Source organism: Microcebus murinus, chromosome 7 (assembly GCF_040939455.1).
Source record: "Microcebus murinus isolate Inina chromosome 7, M.murinus_Inina_mat1.0, whole genome shotgun sequence".
NCBI classification, from domain to species: Eukaryota; Metazoa; Chordata; class Mammalia; order Primates; family Cheirogaleidae; genus Microcebus; species Microcebus murinus.
The window spans coordinates 9,010,295-9,034,762 of NC_134110.1; the positions used below are offsets into that span (position 1 = coordinate 9,010,295).

The following is a 24,468-nucleotide window of genomic DNA, read 5'->3' on the forward strand; positions in this document are numbered from 1 at the left end:
AAGGTACCTGATGTGTGTTCCAGGCACTTCCATTGTTGAATGGCTCTAAATCTGAGAAATGCTCCTAGTGTTGAGCTGAAATTTGCTTCTCTATCGGTTGACCTGGTGCTCACAAATATTTTCTTAGTTTACCTGTAGAGAACAGCAGAAACCCAAGGCTAAATATGCCCGGTTCTTCATGTGAAATTATTTCCATATCACCTTATCATGATGCTCACCCTCTTCCACACTCAACTCTAATCCATCCTTGTAGATATTTAAAAGCTGGCACAGAGAGAGGAGATGCCTGGGTCCTAGACCGGACTCTGCGACAGAGGAGCCCGCCATGAGCAGGTCACTGCTGGAAAAACCTCAGTCTGCTCTAAAGCAAGGGCACTACCCAGAAAAGTACTTGAACCCTAACATTTGGTAATCCCACAGCTTTCTCTTAGAACTTGGCTGGCCTGTTTCAGAAGCAGCTATAAATGTTACCATGTCATCTTTCTGGTGACTGCTGACAACACAATTCCCTGCTTCCCACCTTGGCAGGATTTGCACCTTTCCAATGGGCTGTAGGAAACGTCAAGAGTCCAGCACTTTTCAAATTTACGGTGCCCACCTGGGAATTGTTTTTTTTTTTTTTAAGACAGTCTCTCTCTCTCTCTCTCTCTCTCTCTCTCTCTTGCCCAAGCTACAGTGCAGTGGTGTCATCATAGCTCAATGCAACCTCAACCTCAAGCTTCTGGGCTCAAGTGATCCTCCTGCCTCAGCCTCCCAAGTAGCTGGGACTATAGGTGCGTGCAGCCACGCCTGGTTAATTTTTCTATTTTTTGTTGAGACGGGGATCTCACTCTTGTTCAGACTGGTCTCAAACCCTTGGCCTCAAGCAATCCTCTCACCTCAGCCTCCAGAAGTGCTAGGATTAGAGGTATGAGCCACTGTGCCCAGCCCCACCTGGAAAATTTAGTTAACTGGGGATTTTTACTCACTAAGTCTGGGATGGGATCTGGGATTCTGCATTTCTAAAAAGTTCCCAGGTGATACTGATGTTCTTGGTCTGGGACCCCACTTTGAGGGAAAGGGTCTACCCTAAATGCCCCAGACAGCTGAGCCGTCTGTCCTCTTTGGGAAGTCCTAAATTATTATCTGTATGGCTGGTGTCTTCTCATCATTCAGGCCTCAGCTCAAATGTCCTTCCTCAGAGAAACCTTCTTCAGCTACCCTATCAAAAGTAACCTACTCTCATCAAGTCCCTCTCTTTCATATTACTCAATTTTTTTCATAACATTTATCCCAATCTGAAAGTATCTTATTTATTTTTTGTGTTTACTGGCTGTGTCCCCTCACTATAATGTAATGAAGGCACCACGAGATACCTTCAACTGAGTGTCCCTAATACCAAAGATTTGTTCTTAAGGTACGCCAAAAATTTCTATACAGTGTACCCCATTTGATAGAAAGAGATTACAGGTTTAATCATGTTCTCACTTTCCCTGAGTAAGTTTCCAAGCCAGGAAAGATGCCAGAGCCTTGTCAAACAGCAGTAGGATCTTGTATCTCTGAACTCTCTCTCTAGTTGACTTGTATCTCTTTAATTGATTTATACAGGCTATAATACCTAAAAATATAACAAGAATAAACCCCATTTTACAGAGAGCCACTGGCAATGCTAAAGCAAAGAAAAAAGAAAATAAGCACAGTTGGAAGAACATGAATTTCTGTTGAGACCCATGCTTCCTAAAATGTCCACTTTTGTAAAAAGAAGCACTGGAACAAACTTGTCTCAGGATGGTTCTTTCACAGCAATGGACATTTTACTGCTTTTGTGGAAGAAATAGCACCCTGATATTGCTTTGGGAACTTCCACTTTCAGCCTTTTGCATGGTGTGAAGCCAGCTCTACCACAGCCCCAATTCCATGGCCTCAGCATGTGATCCAGACCTGAGCCTGTCAAAGCTTCCTGTCCATAGGCAACGGTGGTGATTAGTTCAGGTTGGGACACGTGACCCCAGACAAGCCAATCAGGAGCAATCGGGGTAAATTCAATACTCTGTGTTGAGTATCAGGGTCTTTCTTGACTGTAATCTTTGTCTTCCTTGAATGGAATCCGGAGGGATATGTTTGTCAGCCATGTTGTCACCATGAAGAAAGAACCTAAGAGTGGAGCCAGCACAGTGGATAGGTTAACAGGAAAACAGTGTCTTGGTGGTATTGGTTGAACTGTTAAATCCAGCAACATCCGAAGCTGGAACAACAAGTAGACTTTTCAATTATATAAGCCAATAAAGCCCATCGGAGTGGTGGTTTCTGTCACTTGCATGCAGAAGAGTTCTAATTGCTACACCACTCATGAGCTGATGATCCCTGGTCAATTCCCTGACAAATAGCTATTGAGAGTTTACTGTGTGCCAAGCATTAGGCTTGGTCCTGGGGTTGTAGGTGAAGAACAAGGTTCCTGTCCTCAAGAAACTCACAGTCAAGTGAGGGAAACAGGCAGACAAACCAGCAAGAAATCAAATGTGTGAGTGTCTTTAAAGAAGCAGATGCGGGGCGCCAGGGGCACAGGGAGGAGTACTTCTCCTAATTAAAGGAAGAAATTTGGGAAGACATCCGAGAGGATGAAACAGATAAGCTGGGTCTTGGAAGACAACCAGATAAAAAAACAGTGGGTTAGCACAGGAGACTAGAGAGTGTGCACAGGCAGATGGCAGAGGACCTTTCCAGAAAAGGGACGACCAAATTCAAAGACATGAGATACCAGAAACACGGCACACATAAGAAACTAGGCAGGAGATGAGGCTGAGGCAGGGTAGCGGAGGCCAGGCCTGGTACACTGCCATGCTAAGGAGCACAGGCTTCATTCTGAAAGGCAAAAAGGAAACCTCAAAAAATGGTAAGTAATGGAACAACAATGAGAGCAGACTTTCATCTTAGAAAGATCACCTTATGCTTAGGCTGGATTTCAGTGAGGTATGAGGATGAAGGGGGCAGGGGGATCTCTAAGAGAAACCTGGCTCCAGGTAGGTTTTACAGTCCAGAGATGAATTCTCACTTCTTGGGGACAGGGGAAACCTTCTTTCTTCAATGTCAATCTCAATGCTGTCCAATATATGTGAGCCATAGGTATGATTTAAAATTTTCTAGTAGCCATATTTAATAAGTAAAAAGAAAAAGGTAAAATTAATTTTAATGAAGTTTTTATTTATTCCACAACAACTCTAAGCTGGAAAAATTATCCCCTTTTTACAAGTAACACAGACTTAATGAGATTGAGTAACTTGCTCCAAATCACATAGCTACTGATTGGCACAGCTTTTCTTCCAAGAAATGAAACCTAAGGGAAAGTTGCCAAGTCCATTTAGAATAATACACTGAATTCGGGCTCTCTCATCTCCTCCCCTCCCCTTCTCTCAGAGTAAGTGTTCAGTAAAAAGCTGTTTATGTAACCAATTCCTTGTGCAGAATATATTCCTATAATACATTACAGAAATTCTGCAGGCACAAATTAAACAAAGAAATGGATTAGAGTTAAATACTAGATTACAGGTAAAAGTGCAGTAAATGGCATTCATCATTATGGTTATTACCAGGTCAGACAATATTAACATTTTTAGGGACCTTGATGCATATCCATTGCAAATAGTCTTCCAGAATAGCTATGCTGGTTTATGATGTACATCGCTGCTTTTAGGGCATCAGCATGCCTAACCTCTCTGATTTAAGTTTTTCTTGTATGAAACAGAAAGACCTGGTATTTAGAAGCAGTCAGGGCTGGGTTCGGGTCCTGAATGCTCAAATTTTTTGTCTTAAAGGGATCACTACCACTCCATAGCCACACTGTAACAAATACATGAAACAACATGTGCATGACCCTTAGCACATTGCCTGACACAATGCAAGTGCTCTGCCCACTTTAACTCCCTCCTCCACTTCCCCCTTTAGAGACAATAAGATGAAAGACAATCTAGGAGCACATCTGATTATGCAGAAAAAGTAATATTCGAGAAATTCAGGGAAACAAGCTCCCTGCCACAATTGTGATAGAGAATTTCCAACAAAAAGTGCATACTGCCATGTATTGACTTCCTCAATAGATGAGGCAGCCACCCAGTTTCCTGCCCCTAGAGGGTGCCCAGCCTTTAATTAATATATGCCAGATGTACTGCTTATTGATAGAACAATTTATTTAATTTTTGAAACCATTGATTTTCCTCATAATGACCCTTGCAGCAAAAGGTTTGCTTGAAGGCTGCCCATGGGACCAAATTAAGCTTCATTATATTTCCATTGGTATAAGGGTTAGGGGCTGCTGGGTTGATGGAAGGGAGGGAATCACAAAAGCCTTAGGATTAAGGGACCACCCTGGCCTCAAACAAAGTTATTGCCGTATTTCTCTGTCTGGAGGCAGGAGATTTAATTTTAGGGGAATAAAAGGGTCCAGAGACTCTGTCCTAATAACTGCAGAAGAAAACCAGAGTCACTTTTTGAGGTAATAGTATTTTGATTTGGTTGGGTTTGGTTTGGTATTTACTTTAAATGTAGGTTCCAGTTTGGAGAAGATCGGGTCTGTTATTCTGCCTCTGGAGAGATTTATGGGCTGGCTCAAGCACTGCACATTCCCTCCTATTGCCTTTCTCTTTATGCCCAGCCTTTTCCAGTTTATTCAGCTGCTCTCATAATTATCCCCAATTATTTATAATGGTAGGTTTCTGAAGCTGGAGTTAGAGAAACACCATGTTTTTTGAGCCTTAAACACTACTTAATGGAAATGGACTTCAACAACTCATGTGAGGCCTAAGCTCAGGTTTTCTTGGGCAGATTTTCTTTTAATTTTTTCTCATCTTTAATATAATATTTTTGTCAAAACTATATGAAACTTACACTATAAAAGGAGAGAAGTCCTTGTTTGCATACAACTGTTACCAATAGCTACAGTTTCAGCACAGAATAAGCCAGTTTTTCTTAAACTGCTTTCCTTAGAACATTAGTTTCTAGAGCTATTCCTTAGAAAAAGCATTGTCTGTTTAAATAAATACAAGAAATGCTTTATTCTGTATTCTTCTCCTCTTGAAGATTCACTGTGCATAGTAGTATTACGTATTAAAGCTCTGAGAAGTCCTGTGTTACATTAAAAAACTGTTTAGCTTAATCCTGTATTTCTCAAACTTATTTGGCCATGAAACCAATTGCTCTTGGAAAACACGTTAATACATCACATTGCATTAAGGATGCATCTTGAGGACACTGGTTGAATCCATTCAATTCATCTTCCAGAAAGAACAGGATAGATATCATTGATTCTGAAGCATTTTTTTACAATTTACCCACTGTTACAGAATAAATGTTTGTGTCCCCCCAAAATTCATATGTTGAAGCCCTAACCCCCAAAGTGATGGTATTAGGATGCGGGGTCTTTGGGAGGTAATTAGGTTTAGATGATGTCATGAGCCCCTGGGATTACATTAGTGCTCTTAATGAGAAGAGGGAAAGACACCAGAGCTTCCTCTCTCTGCCATGTGAAAATACAGCAAAAAGGTAGCCATGTGTAAGTAAGAAACAGGATCCTCACCAGCAACTGAATTTGCTAGCACCTTGATGTCCGACTTCTCAGCCTCCAGAACATAAGAAATAAATGTCTGTTGTTTAAGCCATCCAGTCTATGGCATTTTGTCATAGCAGCTTGAGCTAAGATACTCGTACTGCTCATTCATTTCGAAGGAGTTCCTTAGTCTAAATCAAGCAGGGATTCCTTAGTCAAGAAAGGAAAAGAGTCACTTCCTAAATTTCATTCCTAGCTTCATCAGATCACTCTTATGAGGTTTCAAGCTGCATTTCCACACACTGCAAGCACCCTTTTACCTGAATAGTCTGCTGAACCACAAACTCGGTTCCAAAAGTGAGATTTCCTTCTCTCCCTCGCCTGGTCCATTTTCTGCTTTCCCTTTCCTTCAATCCCATCCAGTCATTTCCAACATTCCGCCTTTTCATTAGGCCATAGTCTCTTACACATCAAAGCCAAGTTTCTCTTTCCTGCTTCTCCTGGGTTCATTCATCAACTTTTGACTGAATCATTCCAATAATCTCCTAACTGCTCTCCCTGCCTCTTATATCTCCCAACTAGTTCATACTCCTCTGTACAACAGAATGGTTTCCTAAAAGGACAGCCCTGACTTATACTTTCTTGCTCAAAAGGCATCAATGACTTCCCTTTTGCTTATGGAATATTAAGCACTCTAGCAGAGAATCCAAAAGTAATTGACTTTGAGTGTCGATTCACACAAAAACCACATTAAATTTCTTTTCTACCTAAACTCAAGTCCCTGCTCAAAGCCTCCAACTCTTGTCATGTAGACAGACCTTCTACTTTACTGAGAACACTGGAGCTATCTGAGTCCCTAAAATCTCCTTCACCCATTTTCTCTGGGAAGTATTTCACCATGTAAAATTATTACATTAACCTCCTGCTTAATATCATTTATTTCAGTGTCCTCCAGAATTGTAGTTTACAATTTAAGCTTTCTGTTTTACATGTTTAGTCCTTAACCTCTGCCTTCAAACTTGTTCAAGTCTCTCTTATCCTAAAAGAAATACATAAAATCCCTGACCCAAATACTTTCTTAAGACACTGTTCCGTCTCTCTTCTTGCCTTCACCAACACACTTTTTAGTCTACTGATTCCACCTCCTCATCATTCCCCCTCTTTTCTTAAAAATCAACCTTATTAAAGTAACATTTACATTCAATAAATACACCCATTTTAAGTGTACATTTTAAGTGAGTGTGACCACCCCCAAAACCAAAAAATAGAACATTTCTCTTATTGCCAGAAGTTTTCATGTGCTCCTGCCCAGTCATTTCCCACCATTACCCACACCCCCAGGCTACCACTGATTTGTTTTCTATTGCCATAGATAAAATTTGTCTTCGTTAGAGTTCATTTAAATGGGATTATACGAGTATGTGCCTTTGGCGTGCATATTATTATTTTTTATAATTTTTTTAAAGTTCAGAATATTATGGGGATATATTTTGGTTATATAAATTGCTTTTGTACAGTTTGAACCAAAGATATTGTACCCATTAGGTGTAAATTTACCCATCCTCTCCTCCCCTCTCCCACCTACTTGATTTCTGATGAGTGTTATTTCCATATGTGCATGTAAGTGTTGATCGATTAGTTCCAATTTAATGGTGAGTACATATGGTGTTTGTTTTTCCATTCTTGTGATACTTCATTTAGAAGAATGGTCTCCAGTTCCATCCAGGTTAATTCAAGAGGTATTAGTTCACCATTTTTTTTATGGCTGAGGCAAGCATATTATTTATTGCCGTATAACAAATTGCCCCCAAAATTTAGTTTAAAACAACAAACATTTATTACCTTACAAAGTTTCTGAGGGTTAACAATCTGTAAGCCGAGGCAGCATTTCTGATAACAAAAAAGGTCTTAGAGAATGGGATCCATTCTCTAAGCCTATAGTTATTTGTTGTGATTTATTTCTCATTCTAAATAAATAGTTATTTTTGGCCCTTAAAAAAAAAAAAGAATCTGTAAGCCACTTAGAGGGATGGTTCTGGCTCAGGGTCTCTCAGGAAGTTGAAGTGAAGCTATCGGCTAAAGCTGCAGTCTCTGGATTGGGACTGGAAGATTCACTTCCAAGCTCACTGGCCTGGCTGTCGGCAGGAAGTTTTAATTCCTTGCTCACAGACTAAGTGGAGAGAGGGATAGAGGATGAGAAAGTAGAAGGAATACTATATTTATGGCATAGTCTTTGAGTCATGTGCCAACACTTCTGCCTTATTCTTTTCATCAGAAGCAAGTCACTAAGTCCAGTCCACACTTCAGAAGAGGGCATTACACAAAGGACTGAATTCTAGGAGGTGGGGAGGATTGGGGCCCATCTTGGAGGCTGTCATGTTCCATTCTCTGGCCCCCATTAATTCATGTTTCTCCCACATACAAAATATACTTACGACTTCCCAAGACTCTCAAAAATCTCAGCTTATTATAATATCAGCCCAAAGTCCAGAATCTCATAACCTAAATGAGGTCCACCTGTGAATGAGGCTCTTTAGCTGTAGTTCCTAAGCATAAATCCTTGAGTATAGTTCTTTTTAATTGTTAAACCTGTGAAGTCTGTGAAATAGAAAAGCTATCTGCCTACTTCACACACACCCACTCAGCGTAAAATGGTGAAACAGGCATAAGATAATCACTAAAGACATTCCTGTTCAAAAAGGGAGGAAATGATAGACACAAAAGCATCATTGGTCCATAATTCTGAAATCCATCCTGAGAAATATGGTGAGTTCCTTGATTAGGACTCAGTCCTATTTCTTTCTAGGAGTAATTCTCACAGCTCCTAGTTCCACCCTCTGAGTTATCTTTCTTGTTTTTTTATTTTTTTATTTTTTTTTGAGACAGAGTCTCACTTTGTTGCCCAGGCTAGGTGAGTGCCGTGGCGTCAGCCTAGCTCACAGCAACCTCAATCTCCTGGACTCAAGCAATCCTCCTGCCTCAACCTCCCGAGTAGCTGGGACTACAGGCATGTGCCACCATGCCTGGCTCATTTTTTTTTCTATATATATTAGTTGGCCAATTAATTTCTTTCTATTTATAGTAGAGACGGGGTCTCGCTCTTGCTCAGGCTGGTTTCGAACTCCTGACCTCAAGCAATCCACCCGCCTCGGCCTCCCAGAGTGCTAGGATTACAGGCGTGAGCCACCGTGCCCAGCCATCTTTCCTGTTTTAGGAAAGGTAGCGCGTGTTTGCAACAGAGTAGTTTTCTCAGTTTGCTTCTTTCTTGTAGAATTTGGTAATTCCAAGGCATCTTTTCATTTGTACTATCTCAGCCTCTTTCATTCCAAGCTGGTCATATTTCTGCTGATATAATTAGTTTAGATATTTAGTGGTTCTCCTGAGAATATTAATGAGGATTCATGCCATTAGACTAAGGCCATACTTGCAAGTCTTTTTAATATAAACACTTCTCTACTTTGGGCTTCTGCTGAGATACAACACCCTTAAGCTTCTTAGAATCCCTATTGTTTGATCAAGAGGATCTGTTCATCATATCCTTAAAATCTTAAGAGGCTTTTTGCTTAACTGAACAATACTGTAAGGTGCCACCTTTAAGCTTTCTGAAATTTTAAAAATGGACTTTATAGACACACCCTTGACTTAATCTTCAGACCAGGTTTCCCTAGCAGTATCCCAGATTTGATGTTTTAATTTTAATGTCATTAAATATTAATATCATTTGCCATATAGAGAGTTTGGGACTCTTCAAACCTAGCTCCTTTTTGTTTAACAATCCTTCCACTAGTTTATCCCTCTTTCTTGCATTTTTACTATAAGAAGCAAGAAGAAACAAGGTGGCATCTTCAGGGATGGACACATGATCCAAGCTGAGCCAATGAAAGACAGCCCTGAGAATGTAGATGAAAGTATTGGGATACAGAACCCCTCATTTCATTGGGAGTACAGATGTGATAGAGTGAGGGCCTGAAGCTTCTAATGGTCACTAGTGTCTAATGTCAGTATGAGGGAAGAGGTTTCTCAGAAAGCAAGGCAGAGGAGAGCAGAGCCAAAACAGGGTGATGGGGAAAAACTGGAAATCTCCTTAACTTGATCTCCCAGTTCATTAGGTACCTTTTCTACCACCCACACTACTACAGGCGGCATTATTACTAAACCTTCTGCTACTGTACAAAAAAATCTCCTTTTATCCAGTTTCCAGTAAGATTTTCCTTGCTGTCCTTGAAGTCCTCATTGGCAACCTTCTTGAAGGCTGTAATGCTACAACTAGTGTTTTCAAGACATTTTCAGCTTTCACTAGTACTCTCTTCAAAATCCTTACAGCTCTTCCAGCTTCTACTCACTTCCTGGTTCCAAAGCAATTCCAACATCTTATATTTTTACTGCATCAGCACCCCGCTCTTGGTACCAGAATCTGTATTAGTTATTTACTGCTGTGTAACGAATTGCCAGCAAATTTATCAGCTTAAAACAACAAACATTTGTTATCTCACATAATTTCTGAGAATCAGAATTCAGGAAAGGCTTAGTGGTGTGGTTCTTGCTTAGGGTCCCTCATGAGGTGGCAGGGAAATCATCATTAAAAGTCATAGTCTCTGAAGACTTGACTGGGGTTGGAAGATCCACTTCCAAGCTTATTCCTTTGACTGTTGACCAGAGACTTCAGTTTATCACCTCATAAGACATTTTATAGAGCTGATCACAACATAGCTCCCTCCAGAGCAAGTGATCAGGGGGTGGGAGGAATGAGAGTGGAAACCCCACTGTATTTATGACCTTGTCTCCAAGTCACACACCATCATTTCTGTCTTATTCTATCATTAGAAGGAAGTCACTAAGTCCAGCCCACACTCAGGAGGAGAGAATGAAGTTAGGACATGATTTTGAGAAAGCAGGTTTTACTGGGACCCTCTTGGAGTCTGGCTACCACAGCAAATTACTAAACCTCTCTTGTGTGTCCTTAATGTCCTTACCTGTAAAACATACAACTAATAATTAGCATTTAGCTCACATGGTTGCTGTGAGGTGGAAGGAGAGAATATACATAAAGCTCTTTAACATAATATCTGGCACCAAGCAAAAAATGTAATATATATTGGCTCTTATTATTGTTTTAACCACATGAATGGCTCTCAAATATTTTTCTTAGTGCTCAGGGCACTTGATATAGTGCTCAGAGTTCTACTTTTTTGACTATCTGGATGACTTCCAGTAACTTAACATATATGTCCCAAAACAGCATCTTTGTGGGTTTTTTTTGGGGGGGTGGGGGTGTTGAGACAGGATCGTTCTCTGTTGGCCAGACTGGAGAGCAGTAGCATAATAGCTCACTTCAGCCTCCAACTCCTGGACTCAATGATCCTCCTGCCTCCACCTCCTGAATAGCTAGGACTACAGGTATGCACCACTGCACATGGCTAATTTTTAAATTTTATATAGAGATGAGGTCTCAGTATGTTGCCCAGGCTGGTCTTGAATTCCTGGCATCAAGCAATCCTCCAGCCTCAGTGTTCCAAAGTGTGGGGTTTACAGATGTAAGCTACTGTGCCCAGCTCATCTTTGTATTCATCAAGTCTCTTTTGTTTCACTGGCTTAAGAAAAAAAAGAAAAAGGAAAATTTAAATGCATAGATAGATTTCAAGAAAATCTGGTTCCCAATGATCCGATGATCCCATTAGGAATCTGTCTTCACGACCTTCTTTGTCTTTTCCCAATGCCCTCTCTTGGTTCAGCTCTCCTCTATCTTGGTTCCCTTCTCAGAAAGCTCTTCCCTCATCCTGACAAGATGGTCATTGGAAGCTTCATGCCCCCATTTTATCAGCTCTGTACCCACATTGAAATGAGAGTTTCTGTATTCTAATATTTTTATCCAGAGTCTCAGGGCTGTCTTTCATTGGCTCAGCTTTGATCATATGTCCATCCCTGAATCACTACTGGCGGCACCATAGTGCAGTGGGGAGGTCATTGAAGAAATCCTAGTTTCCCTATAATATTTATCATCCCCCATCCTTTGATGATTTCCAAACTTTACATAAATCTCTTGCAAACATAGCTTAAAGTTCCACCCTCCCACCATTACACCAGAATTCATAAGCAATTCTACATGAAAATTGTAGAGCCATCCCTGATGATCTGGGAGATAGAATGTTCTGATTAGTTAAGCCTAGGTCATGTGTCCACCCATTGAGCCAAAGAGGATATTAGTTACACCTGAAGCTCATGAACTGAGAATGTGGGGAGGGCTGTATGCTTAGAAGAAAATGAAGTACTGTGGCCAGAAGCAGGTGGGAGGGATGCCAGGAAGGCAAAAATCAACAGATGCCCATGTTAATTACCTTCCCTCCCAAATCCATTCCTTTTCCTGTGTTTCATCCTTCAGTAAAGGTCAACTCTTGGACTGACAACTTGCAAGTCACCTCTGACACCTTCCTGTGCCCTGCCATGAGCTTCTAGACTGATGCCATGTTCTTCTGACTCTACAGCTTTATGGGCCCAGAACGTGTTCTCTGGCTTCCTTCTTTCCTGCCTCTGTTCATATGGTTCCCTCTACCTAGAATACCCTCCCAACTGCATCTCTGCCTGGCTAGTAACACAAACCCTAAAGGGTGGCTCAAGAACACCACCTCCATGAAGCCCACTATTGATTTACTAGAAGGAGTCAAATTAGTCACTAATTTATAGAAAGGTAGTGCTGGGTTCCACTTTCAGTTGGGAGCTGCTTTCACAGTTAAATATAGCTTAAACCAAGACCTCTGGAAACAAATACAGGCTAGAAGCTGGTCCCTTACCTTTTCCCTCTCTCCTCTCTCCTTACGTTCATTTTCTTTCACACAAAGCAATTGCTTTGCAAATGCCAAATCGCGTAAATGCAGCCAGAAATTAGGCATTAGGAGAATGTTTTTAAAATTTCACATCTGTGTCTGAATTTGTGAAACCTCACTGAAGTTTATGAAAGAACCATTTCATTTTGTTTTCTTTCCTTTTTTTGGCTTCAATTCGGATTTGATGGATCTCTGTCACATTAGCTTGAAGAGGACCTCTGTTAATGCATTTAAATCTTGACCTACACACCCTGGTGGGTGGATAATTCCCAGCTGAGCTGTGACTGGAGCTCTACGTGGGGAGGACTTGGCCTCAGCATACCTTAGGGACAAAGCTTGTGACACAAGACACTCTTTAACTGGGGTAACTTTAGCTGGTCTCTTGAAGTGGATATCAGGTTTATTTGGAAATCTGCTTTACTTCTCTTCGTTTTTCTCCTGAAGATCTCCATCTCTCCCTTTTGGTTTTAAGTACAACATTATCTTCTGATTTTCTTCTTTAAGTATTCAGCAACTTAAAAATAGTAGCATAACACATAACACACACACACACACTCACGCTCACTCACAATGAGACTGATTTTAAAAGTGACCCCTAACCTGTCTAACTTCAGCAAAGTTGCCAAGTCAGAGAGGAGCCTTCAAAATAACTTTTATGCTGGGACCTTGGCCTGTCTGTGCTGACAGTTTCACATTCCAGCTTGTCATTTGTCCCTGACTTACTTTCCCAAATGCTTCCATGGAGTTATGCCACTTATCACCTGCCTAGTATGTGACACTTCATCTGCCAAGACAAATGTCATATTAGAAAAGCCTTCCAGTGAATGAAGACAATACAGGACTGCAACACAAAACATTTGGGCTTTTTCTTTTAATACACTTTCTAATTCTGCTTTCCAGATCTGGCCTGTTGCTGGGGCTGGTTGGAGTTTTACTCTATGTGGGCATCTTATGTTTAAGTTACAGAGATGGATCCCCTAATAAATGGGTACTGATTGGTAGGACATACTGCCCTGAAATTCAAAAACCTTGACAGTAAATTTGATCAAAAGAAGTGGCAGTGATTAAAAACAAACATTCACAAATGTTATGGAGCTACCAAAAATAAGGTCATTGGATTTTCGGGACGCCTCTATAGACTTCTTATAATATTTTTCTAATTGAGGGAACTAAGTTCTTTTGAAAGTGAGAAGCTGACAGCTTTGGTTAAGGCTAGAAATAGAAGGCAAGCACTGGTGTGCCTTAATTGTGAGATTTTATAGTTGTTAACTGTTTCTACTAATTCATTTCAGAGCTGGGTTACAGCCTTTTTACACCCGCCGATCCTCTCAGAACCCATGTCTCAGAGTGAAGATTACTGTCTCCAGATTTGGTAAAAATCTTAAAATTTCTATTCATGTCATGGATTTGGCCTTGCAGGTGAAAAAAATAGCTAAATGATTAAGTCTCAGTGTCGACATTCCTAGTCAAGTCCAACCTCCCCCACACCCAACAACAAACAAAACCCAAATCCCATCTAGCATGAAGTTCTTTGACAGTTTTAATTTTCAAAGATGTAACTTTTCATTCCACAGAGGGGAAGGGAGTTGGGTTATAGCATGAGTTCATACAAACAAGTCAAATCCATGGACATAAATTTTCATGGCGTTTAAAAAGGCAAATCTGATCGTGTTACCCTCCTGCTTAGCATGCTTCAAAGACTCTCCGTACGTTTCGTGTTTAAACCCAAATGACATAGCTTAGCTCCCCAGAACCTGCATGAGCTGACCTCTGTCCCAGCCTCTGACTCAGCCCCCTCTCCCTGCCCCCCATGCAATCCCTATGGCCCGCTGGTCAGAACCAATGGCCATTTCCCAACCTGTGCCTATGCACACACTGTTCCCTCTGCTGGCAGAGCCATCCTCATTTTCCTTCTTCACCTGCTCTACTCTTGCTTGCTCTTGCAGCCTCTCACCTGCCCCACTTCCTACCATGCCTTACTCCCTGACACATACACACACACCCCCCTCAAGCAGCTCCTGAGAATCCTATTTAGGTCCTCTTCCTGGGATGTCCTCAGCAACCTCTTTTTCCCTGTATGTATCTCACAACAATAGCCTTATTTGTTTCCCCTCCTAAACTGAGACCCATACCTCATTTATATATCTCCAGCTCCTAGTTCAGTCCCTAACACAGAATAAGTGCTTAATAATTTTTATCAAATTAAAAGAATAATTAAATTGCCCATTTCCATTTTTGGAACACATGGTGTCTCAGAATGCCCTTCGGTGCATTTTGGATCAATGAGTCCTATGATAGAAAGAAGAGATGGCTCTAAGGCTCTCAAAAGGACTTTCTAATACAGAAAAAAGTACAGGGCAGCCCAGGAGATTGGGTGACCAGGATATAATTAACCGTGAGCCAGACACTGTCCTGGGGCACTTTAGCATATATTTTCTCACTTAATCTTCTCGACAACTTTTCAGTGTGAGTTTTGTTTTCCAAATTGTATGGAAGAATGAACCATCCAAAGCCAATGCAACCAGGAAGCTTTAGAGTTGGGATTTATTTCCAGACATTTATGATTCCAAAATCTGGCTCTCTTTTCACATAGGAAGGATGCCCGACTCCCTCTTCTTTCTCTAGGAGGATCTAGGTGAGGAGAACATTTCCAGTTTCTGCCTTTTGAAAGAAATGAGTGCAGATTATTGAGACCTACAAGAGCCTATGTCTGACTGGGGATGGAGCATGAGATGGTCCTGACATTCCCTAACCCCTAAATTGACTCATAAAGTTCAGATTCAGAGAAAGAGGTTGACCTAGAGATGCTGGGGAGAACCTGGACCAAAGATAAACTTTGGACAAATGTTTTTAATTTCGTTTAGGTCTCTATAACCCACGACATTGTTTTCAATATATACTAAATACAATAATTGTATTAGCATTTCATTTTTGGCTAGTTCAAGTTGCAGATATTATTTAATAACGTAAATAAATGTGTCCCTTCATATTGGATGCATCATAGACACATTTTCTGAGTTTCAGAGTACAGTGAAGAGCAGAATTAAACAGGTGCACTTCCGCCTACATGACTGTTTCTGCTACAGTAGCACCAGTGAGCTTTGGTTAATGACCATGATTCCAGTAACCTATCCAGTCTGTCTGTCTCTCAGGCACATTAGCACTGCCCTTTCTCCCCAGGGCAGTCCACTCCGGTCCACTGGAGTTTGTGAAACCAGCTGCATCTTGGCAAGCCCTGGCCTGAGATTAACTCGCAGGGAGGTTATTCTGAGGCTTCTCTGACTCATAACTTTGGGGCTAAGTGAGCACCAAGTCCCAGCCCTGCCCTCTTTTGCTTTTTTTTCTGCGCTGATTCACACTGGGTTGGGACTTTATTGTCAGCAGTCATAATAGTATATGGGTGGAACTTGGATTTTAACGATGACAAGAGGCCAAGTCTACGGCTTCTGCTAGCTTTGTTATTAACTGTGTCATTTTTATTAATTGAGAAAAGGAAGGAAGGAAAGAAGGGAGGATAGGAAGTAGGGAGAAAGGAAAAAAAAGAAAAAGAAAGAAATATCTCACCAACTCAAGCTGACATCTGTTCTGTTCCACCCTCTGTATTTTCTCCACGCCTTTGGAAAGGCTTGTCCTACATGTAGTTCACATGAGAGGAAGCTAGACATAGTAGAAAGAATATAGATTTTGGAGTCAGCATATCTAGGTAATTGTGTGATCATGGGCAAGTCATTTAAAATCTTTGAACCTCTGTTTCCGCATCTGTAAAATAGCAATAATAATATATACTTTGTAGGGTTGTCATGATGGTTAGGAATATTGTATATAAAGTGCCTGGTATGTTAGAAAGCATTTAATAAATGGCAGATATTATTGTTAGAGCTATTTTTATTAAGAGGCCCTTTAAGTAGTGAGAATGTAGCCTCACAGAGTTGAATGTGAGTTTAAATTTCATTCCTCTGAAACTGTGGCAGATTGTTCTATGCTCCCTTGAAGTGGGGCCTGGTGGAAATTTATCAAGTTCAGGTGTAACGTGGCATCAACTTTGGAGCAATACTACCTGGTTCAAATCTGAGCTCAATGCACTACTATATGCCTCATTTTTTCATCTGTGAAATGGGTATAATAGCTTCCTTATTTATACTTATTACATACATTTGTTATGAGGAATACATTTGAGTTAGTATATGTAAAGCATTTAGAACATTGCTTAGCATATGGTCAAGTACTGTATAAACATATATTAAATAGATAAATACAGAAGTCAGTGCTGAGACAAGAACAGAAAGGAAAACCAGAAAGATAAAAAAAAAAATTGGTTGACTCTGGACCAGAATGGGGCATAAAGTACAAAAGCAGTGGTGGAGCAAGTGCTTCCAAGACAGTTGCCCTAAGTAGAGCTGAAATAGTCATGTTCAAGTCACCTTTCTTTTCTTTCATTTTTTAAAACTGGCTGCAGGAAGTGAAGTGCGGGTGATGCGTCAGCCTGAGTTAAAGACCAGGATGTGGGTGGGCACGGTCCTTCCACTTTGCCGTGGACTCGGGAAAATGACTTGGCATCACTGTAACAGCAAGTCCTGCTCCCTCAGCTTCCCAGGCCGATGCCTGAGAGTGGCTCTAAGTCTAAACCTTTTCTGCGGGGTGCACTTGCTCAGGGAAGGCTCCCTCCCTGGGGAAAGGCCACTGCTTCCCCGAGGCCCGTGGCCATTTCCAAGGCCAAGTTAACTGAGTTGATGGGAAACCCTGGCGACTTCTGCTTCTTCTGCTGTCTGACTTTGGTGCACAAACGGGACGTAAAATATTCAAATTCCAGTGATAGAGCCAACTGTGCAAATTCCTGACAGGCACATTGAGGCCCATTATCTGTAATTACAGTCGCCCGAATTCCATGCCAGCGAGACCCTGTTTTCCAGCAGTCAGCGATAGCAGCTGCTGCTCTGGTGCCAAATGCATTCAGGGAAAGTCCCAAGAATGGAGATGAGCAGCCCTTCGCAGGGTATTCCTGCGAATGTCTTCTCCCTAACAACCTTTCACGAAAGCCCTACTGAATTATTTATTTATTTTTATTTTATTTTTTCAAGACAGGGTCTCACTCTGTCACCCAGGGTGGAGTGCAGTGTTGTGTAGTGTTGCGTAGCTCGCTGCAGCCTCAAACTCCTGGGCTCAAGGGATCCTCCCCCCTCAGTCACGCAAGAAGCTAGAACCACATCAAGCTAAGTTTTAGGTTTCTTGTAGAGCTGGGGCTCTCACTATATTGCCCAGGCTGGTCTCGAACTCTTGGCCTCAAGCAATCCTCCCACTTCAGCCTCCCAAAGCATTGGAATTATAGGCGTGAGCCCCTGTGCCCACCTGAATTACTTGTTTATCATGAGCAACCCGATTTCTGATTCCATCACATTGCTCTTCATTAAGGTGCTTCCCCATATGTGATTTAGTTCTTTGGCCTAGAACTACCTCATCACCAACTCAAACTTATCCTTGTGCCGTCTTCTCTTCTCTGAGAAGCCTTCTCTGACTTCCTCCGGCTGAATTTTCTTTCTTTTCTCTCGGCTCACAGAGTGCCTGTGCTTGTACAACAGCACTACATTCTTTGTTTGAATTTTGTCTCCCCAACTAGACCACAAGTTCTCTGAGGGCGGGGGCCACATTTTGTTAGATTTTCCCAGAACCCAGAACAATATTCAGCATCACTGGGCATCCATCCGATGGATGCTGGTGGCATGAATAAGTGACATCTTTCTTGCTTTAGAACTAATGAAATCATTCTTTCACTTGTTTAGATCGAAGATTTCTATCAGGGATTACTGCTCAAACTTACTCTTGAAATCAACCAAGAAAAACCCATGTAGAAGATCTCATTGATATACTGAGTATACACTCAACTCACCACATGCCCTTCTATTTTTAATGCTGTTTAACAAGATTGGGTTCCCTAGATATGTAATAGTGCATAAAGACTTAATTAACCTTATTACTTCTGTTTTGTTATGCTACTCTATTGAGGCTTTATTTAAACATGATTTGGTGCTAGTCTGTTCGTAGTTATTAATAAAGTCTAAAGATTTGTATTTAATTTCTACTCATAGCATTACTTAAAGTATAACTATTAAGAAATGCCTATTTGAAACAGAAGGTCAAAAATATATTTATCTGAATTGCAAGGCTAGCCATCTCCAAAATAACATTGTGGCTATCTGAAATACTTTTGGGTCTCTACTCTTTTTTCTTTCAGAGACAGTGGATGATCCTTGCTTGAAGAGTGGTTTTGTTACTTTAAAACCCAAAGCTATAGAATCTGAGGGTATTTTGTAAAAAAAAAAACAAAAACAAAAAAAACCCAAAGCTATAACAACAAATCATCCAGTAAAATATCCACCTTATTTAACTTACAGAAAGAGTGCTGAATATGCACACCATTAACTGGAAGTCAGATATGTTAGGTAGTATACATATTTTAATTAAAAAAGTAATAGTTTCATAATTATTTTAATGTATATAACTATATAGTTATATAGTTATCATATATATATTTGTGATAAAAACAGAAAACCCATAATTTCATGGATATTGTTTAAGGAAAAGCTAAACTTATTTAAGTAAAAATACAGTGAGTTAATTTGCTGAGAAATGTTAAACAACAATCCAGTTTATGAAGATAAGACAAATATCATAAAGAAGGCACATAAATGATTAAAGTGTGAGGAACACTGACCAAACAGCAGAGGCTCTTTAGTCCCAGTTATTTCACTTATTATCTGGGAGCCTGGGGACAAGTGAGGTGACCTGTCTGAGCCCTCTTGGCTCATCCCTTCAGTGAGAGTGAGTTGCAGTGGTGATCAGAGATAAAGTTCATGGTGGAATCAGCACAGTACCTAAAGGGCTCCATAGGGAGAGTTCTTTTTTTTTTTTTAATCTCAGCCACTCTCATAGGACAAAGATATTGAGTCTACTTTAAAGAAGTTGCCAGCAGCTTGAAAGGGAAACCCAGGGACATTTCATTAAATGTGATGAGCAAAGGGTGGTAGCTCAATGGTTACTTTGAAGGCTCAAGGTATTCATTTGATCCTATTCATGTGGGCATGTTGGTTAAGGCACCAATCACATAATGAAGGAGTCAAGGAGTCACACCTTATATAATGCTAAATAACTGATGCTACCCTTGAACTCTAGGAGTTTCTCAACTCTAGACATTAAGCCAATGAGAGTCTGTCCTTTCTTGACCCTTATAGTCAGTCTCTCAATCTCTCTCTCTCTCCCCCCTGGCCAATTGGAAGCTCAGTGCTAAAACTCTGTATTACCTTATGAACTACATGCTCATCCCACTCACCTACACCCCCTACACTAAAGTACACTTCCCTTGGTCCCAATATTTTTAAATCTCATCTTAGTAATTTATCACACAGATTCTCATTTTTTATGTGTTTGATGAGAAAGGGAGAGTATCTATGTGTCTTAGTCAGCTCAGGCTGCCATAACAAAATCATATAGAGGGGGCTTAACAGTACAAATTAATTTTCACATAATTCTGGAAACTGGAAGATCAGGGTACTAGTATGGTCAGGTTCTGGTGAGGGCTCTTTTCCTTTGTCCTGCTCTGCCCTTACATGGGGGCAGGGTGGGGAGAGAGAGAAAGAGAGAGCGAGCGTGCGCAAGCTCACATACAAAAGCTCTCTGGTGTCTCTTATAGTGGCACTAATCCCATCATGATCTCCCCACCCTCATGACCTCATCTGACCCTAATTAGCTCCCAAAGGCCCCATCTCCAAATACCATCAAACTGGGTTTGGGGATTCAACATATGAAATTTGGGGGGGATACAACATTCAGTCCATAATAAAAATCATGTCGTCTTTTTCCAGGAGCTAGCAATGTATCATCTATGTCCTGCAAGAATTCCCAGGCCATCCAAAAAGTCATCCTCTTTTTTGGATTAGCCATTTTGTGAAGCCAGGTGAGCATGCTAACAATGGGCCAAAAACACTGGCTCTCCTGCAGAGCCAAGGATATATCGTTGGTTGTTCATTAGCCATCATGGATTCACAAAAGATGAGCAAGATCTCCTGACATACTGTGTAATGAGTTCTCTTTTTCATTTTGTTGGTCGCCCTGTGCGCATATAACAAGAGCCTACAGTGTGGCAGGCAAAGCTGGATGATATGATCTCACCTAATCTCACAATGGTCCTGAGAGTAGAAATTATTATACTCTGTTTTTAGGTGAGAAACTGAAACTCAATCAGATTAAGTAATGTGCACAGCAGTAGGCAACAAGTCATTGAGGGAGCCCAGACTTGAACCCAAGTCTGTCTGAATACAAAAGCTCTGAGAAGATTTCTGTGTATCTGGAATCCCCTCTTGTATTGCTTGTTCAAATGTTCATGTATTCATTGAACTCCTACCATGTGTCAGACTCTATATTGACAATAGCAATAAATAAATAAAACAGACCAAAAAAAAAAAATCCCTGTCCATAATGACTTATAGGAGACAAATAATGAACAAAACAAATAGGTGACATATCATATATAATGGTAATAAGTGAAAAATAAAGCGGGGCTGGGGGACAAGGATTACTGGGATGGAGGGAATCACAGTTTAAAATACAGTGCTCAGGAAAGGCCTCCTTACTGGGGAGACAATTAGGCAAACAAATGAAAAAGGTAAGTCCCGTCAGAATGTCATTAACTCTGAGGCTCCAAAGGCTCATGGGAGAGTGACTTTTTTTGAAAAGCCATTGTGTCAGGAGACTCAAATTGACCTCAGCAAAAAGTGGGAATGTATTAGCTCAGGGAATTGAAGAGTCCAGGCCAGGCTGGATTCAGGGGTCAAACAATGTCATTAGGACACAACCTACTTCATTTTGTACCTCTGCTTTCCTCTGTGGCGATTTATTCTCGTCTCTACACTGAGGTAGAATGGCTGTCAGCAACCTCAGGCCAACATCCTGCCAGCTACAGACCCAGAAGGAAAGGGAAAGTGCCCGTCTGCCAACAGTCCAAGCAGAAGTCTCATCGCACCTCACCGTGTCTCAGGCCCCTGTGGCCACCTCACTGTGATCAGGAACACATGGCTCTAATTGGCTGGGCTGAGTCACCTGCCCAACCCTGGCGTCAGAAGGGGAGGTAACCTATCAACAGTAACGGAGGGTGGGGCCCCAGTGACATATGGGGTGTTGACTACAGAGAAGAGAAAGCAACAAGTATCCCAAATATCGCTGGTCTAAAAAGAAATTCCTTTATCCCATTGTTTGCTCCATATGCAAGAGATGGTTAAGCATAGACTTCTCCCTAAGAGACTGCCTGTGGACAGTGCAAGCTCATTCAGTGGGACTGGTGGTTTCTGGGGTCTCCTGTGAGCAGCACATTGACAGGATCTCAGGCCTTCGAGGATGGCTGGTTGTGTGGTTTTGGCCTGTGACCTCTTGTGCTTTCTCTGTGGGCTTCAGGGAACCATCCCCAGGGTCAGAAGTTTGTGGCTTTTACTGTCTTGTTCCACTCAGACTGGCTTGTTACCCACTGGGCCTGACAACATGCCAGAGACACAGTCCTGAATCTGAAAACCAAGCCTACTACTTTAGTAGAATCTCAGTGTCTTCCTAGGAAGCTCCATGCTTGTGCTTTGACGTTAGACGGCTCTAGGGATGGATTTTGACTCTATCATTTACCTGCCGTGGGACCTTGGGTAAGTCATGTGACTTCTTGAGCCTCAGATTTCTTATTTGCATAATGAGGTCATTAAATGAGTAAACAAATGGCCATGTATAAAGAAGCTAGTAACAGCCCCACATATAGCAGGAGCTCAGAAAATTTGGGTTTTTTTTCTCCCACTCCTCTGTTCCCTTTTTCCATGAGGCCATTATCAGGCTTCCCTGGAGTCCATGTTATGCAACTTGCAGATAAACCTGCCAAATAAAAAGAAAAAGAATGAAAAGGATGGGCAAATGAACCCTGGGGCAGAGCTGGGGGATGTGGAGTTAAGGGGAAAATCATAGGTTCTGGAATAAGACTGGGTTTTAAATATAGGCCCCATCACTTGTTACGTAGAAGGCCTTGGGAAAATTGCTTGATATCCCAGAGTACCAATACCTGAAAAACAGGGATTGCTATTTATGGTGGTAGTGAGAATTAATTGAAATCATGTCTGTAAGGAACCTGGCACATAGTAGGCCTTCCATGGCTCTTGGTTTGTTCTCTTTGTTTTCAAAAGTAATTAATACCTGAGTGAGATATGATTGACAAGAAACACACACGAAATGCCCAGAGAAAATTATCTTTTTTTTCAAAACCTGGACTGTCCAGACCTTTGCCTTATTCTCCTCCTGTTTCACTTGTGCAATTTTTTTTCCCTTATGTTGGAGGCTGGGCAGAGGAAATAAAAATAAGTCAACAAAGGCGTACTGACAACCTGTCGTGCACAAAGAGAACGCTGTGTTATGGGTGGGAAAACAAATAAATAAAAGATATAATCTTTGAGAAGCTTCTGACCTAATTAGGGGAAATAAAACATGCAAAAAAGGCCATTTAAAACACTCATGAGCAAAATAACAGCCTGTTGACTAAATGCCAAGGTGGACCACGAAGGAGTAAGCACATCTGGGTGTGAAAAGTCAGGAAGGTTTCTAAGGGCAGAGATTCCCAGGGAGAAAGGACCCAGCAGAAGCCCAGAGGTAGAATGAACAACACTCTCTTGAGTGTGGGATGGTGACCTCACTGACTTATCTGCGCACCAGGAAGGCATTGTGTGCAGGTAATGAGATGGCAAGTCACGAGGCTCTTGGGCAACTGAATGAGGTCAATCCCAAATCAGCATTCTTACCTGTCACTGGCACTAGTAACACAAACAAATCCAGGCTCCCCAAACTGACTGGTTGGAGGAAGAGTTGAAACTCTCATCCACCACAAGATGGGGACCATCCCTATCATCACTGTTTTATGTACGTCTGAATTTTCTGTGCAACTCTTACATAGTAGTGAAGCTACATGTCTCTGGGCAGGGTTGCATTGAACAAGAACTGGAGCTCCATCAGTGCCCCATGTCAGCACAGAACAAGTAACGGTGCCACCTCCCACTGCAGCGTAGATCACTGGATCTTCCACTTCCGCAGCCAAGGACAGGGGATGCTGAAGCTGGTGCTCCTGCCTCTGGACGCTGGTCTGCAGTTTTACGCTCCCAAGCCCATTTTAGCTTCTAAATATGACCTTCCTCTGGGCTCTTCTCGACAGCTCTGACATCATGGCATGATGGGTATGGGCATGGCTCTGTCCCTTCCTAGCTGTGTGAAATTTAGCCAGCTAAACGTAAGGATGATGCTAATAATGATAATCCTCTCCCATAATTGCTGGGAGGTAATTAGTTTAAAAGGCTTTGCACAGTGTCTGGCACGTAGCAATCACTTACTAAATAGTGCTTATTATTACCTTAACTGGTTTGAAATTTGGTGAATTTGGGACACTGTTTTCTCCAGAGCACAAAAGGCAGATTTATGTGGCCCAGAATGGACTGGAGCTTAGGTTAGATCCAGGTGTGATTCTAGCGTTGCGGAATGGAGAATCTTCTGTCTTTAACTTTCTGGTGTAGTTGAATGTCTGAAACACTCTTTGGTAGGACGGTTCATGGAAAGACTCAGTGGAACAGAGGTCTGTGTGTTTGCTTTTATTTTATTTTATTTATTTTATTTTTTTTGGAGTATTTGAAGTACAGTTACTTTTTCAAGGCATTGCCTAGAAATGGACTATATATATGTATATACACATCTCTTGTGTATAAACTAATATAAACAGATAGTTTATACCTAAAAATAAACTATACCATAGTCATTAATTTTCAATATGATGGACTAGATGCCACTAGAGACAGAAAGATTCAATAATGGCTCTACCACATACTGAATGTGTGATCTGGAGAAAGTTATTCAACCTCCTGCCTCAGTTTCTTTGATTGTAAATTGTCATCATTATTCATCTCACAAGGTTGTCATGAGGATTAGATGGGATACCACATGGAGTGTGGCTGGCACAGAGATGTTAAAGGAGAGTTTAACTGGGATATAGAGCATCGTTATCAAAGTCTTGGTTTCTTACCCAGTTCTTTTACTCTCTGGGATGGTTTGGAAGGAATTATACCTAAGAGAAAG

General features: G+C 41.3%; 1 long non-coding RNA gene across 2 annotated transcripts in view; it reads left to right on the forward strand.

The window, feature by feature from the left end:
* LOC109731075 (uncharacterized) overlaps positions 1-24,468 on the forward strand; it is a 39,151-nt gene that overhangs the window by 1,000 nt on the left and 13,683 nt on the right. The window contains exons 2-3 of one of the 2 annotated variants that reach the window (XR_012920081.1): positions 13,632-13,711; positions 20,196-20,884. This is a non-coding gene — a long non-coding RNA (uncharacterized LOC109731075). Of the gene's footprint in view, positions 1-670; positions 774-13,631; positions 13,712-20,195; positions 20,885-24,468 lie in introns of those variants that run through there. The other variant, XR_012920080.1, reaches the window with a different exon arrangement.